This window comes from Phaseolus vulgaris, chromosome 8, assembly GCF_051622355.1.
Source record: "Phaseolus vulgaris cultivar YP4 chromosome 8, ASM5162235v1, whole genome shotgun sequence".
Lineage (NCBI taxonomy): Eukaryota > Viridiplantae > Streptophyta > Magnoliopsida > Fabales > Fabaceae > Phaseolus > Phaseolus vulgaris.
Genome location: NC_143505.1, coordinates 50,380,814 through 50,382,660, shown reverse-complemented (window position 1 = coordinate 50,382,660; position 1,847 = coordinate 50,380,814).

Genomic DNA, 1,847 nt, shown 5'->3' with positions numbered 1-1,847 from the left:
ATCTTGAAAAAAAGGTTCACTATCTTGTTGAAACTGTAGACAAGCTTTCAAAGGGAAAATCTAACTTTGAGAATGTCTTGGCATCTCAAAGTTGTGTTTTTGGAAAGGCTGGTTTGGGTTTCAATCCACAGAATCAACAAGATAAGTTTTCAAATTTTTTTTTAAGAAAGCCATTGAAACAACCGATTGTTAAATCGAAACAACCGGTTGTTACATGCTTTTATTGCATGAAAAAGGACCATTCGGTTAGATTCTGCAAAATAAGAAAATTCTCTGTTCCTAGAGGCTACATGAAATGGATTCCGAAAGGATGTGAGGTTCCAAGTGAGAAAAAGAAATCTATTTGACCCACATTTGTGAAGGGACCAAATCTTGTTGCTTGAACTCATGTTTGTGCAGGAATTCTAAAGAAGTGTGAAGGACTAAGTCATGTGATCAAGTTCTTGGAAGAAAAAGACAGTCATTGAAGCTGAATCAATGATATGCATCTGTTCAAAGGACCTCAACACTGAAAAGAGACTTTTTGATCATAAAGCACATGGCTCATTGAAGAATTAACATAAGGATAAGACTTTCCTTTACTTGTTCTTAATTTGAGTTTTATAAGTCTTTCTCATGGATAAAAATCTTTTCAATATGCTTAATGTCATCTGCTTTGAACTCTTTCTGCTCATAGTTAAAATTCAAAATCAGTTTTAATTGCTGCAGAAAAACAACCAATTGTTTTGGGTCTGACAGCACTGTGAAGAAATCTTTTTAATTGCTATTTTGAATTTCTATCCGTTGTAGATCAATTCAAAGAGAGAATCTTGGTCAAAGAATCTGTGTTGAAAGCTGATCACGTTCAGAGAGAAGTTACAACAGTCATAAAGGAATATATTCCAAAATCTTGGAAATTCAAGAGCCTTAATGACTAGTCAAAGATCACATGTGAAGACCATGTGATTTTAAGCTTTTTCTAACGTTTTCTGTGCAGGGCAGAGTCAAGTCCTCTCTCTCTGAAAATCAGGTACCCACTAAATAAAATTGAATGCTAATTGTTTTTTTTTCTATAAAATCTGGTGCAGCTGATCTCTTTCACAAGAACAACCAATTGCAACATCTCTTGCAACATCTCTTACAATATCTCTTGCAAAAATCTGTGAAGTGAGCTCTTCTCTGTTTTCTTCTCTGCCATCATGGAATCAACTCCTCCCACCTCAAAGAGAGTCAAAACCAGGGCTGTAAGATCTGGAGGAAGACTAGAAGGCTGGTTTTCTGGAGACAATGATCTTATTGAGAGGTATAGGTATGAAACAAGTATCAAAAGGATAAACAACCCCAAGGTTGTATGCTTTGATTGGCTGAAAAGTCAAAAGCTTGATAATGTAAGAAGGCTGCTCAAGGATCAATCTCTCATAAAGTTCCTGGAGATGAAGGGAAACATTTATCCAGATTTGGTAAGGGTGTTCTACATAAATTTAAAGTTTGAGGGAAACAATCTAGTTTCTCATGTGAAAGGTGTAGAAATGGAGATAACTCATGAAGTATGGACTGTTGTTGCTGGTCTCAAGTTCTCTGGCCTTAGAATCAACAAAGGAAAATCTTGAAGTAGTGGAGGATTTTAACAAAATCCAATACTACAAAAGTTGCTTGAAGAATCAAAATGCTCAAGTGAGAACATGCTCGGTTGGAGGTCTAAAGCTTGATGAAATATTGCTTGCTCTCATTGTGACTTGGATTCTAACTCCAAGGGGGAGTAATCATTCTGTTCTTACTGAGGAAGATCTGGTATATATTTTCTGCATCATGAAGAAGATCAAAATCAATTGGATCCACATTATCAAAGAGCACATGCAAAAGGCTAT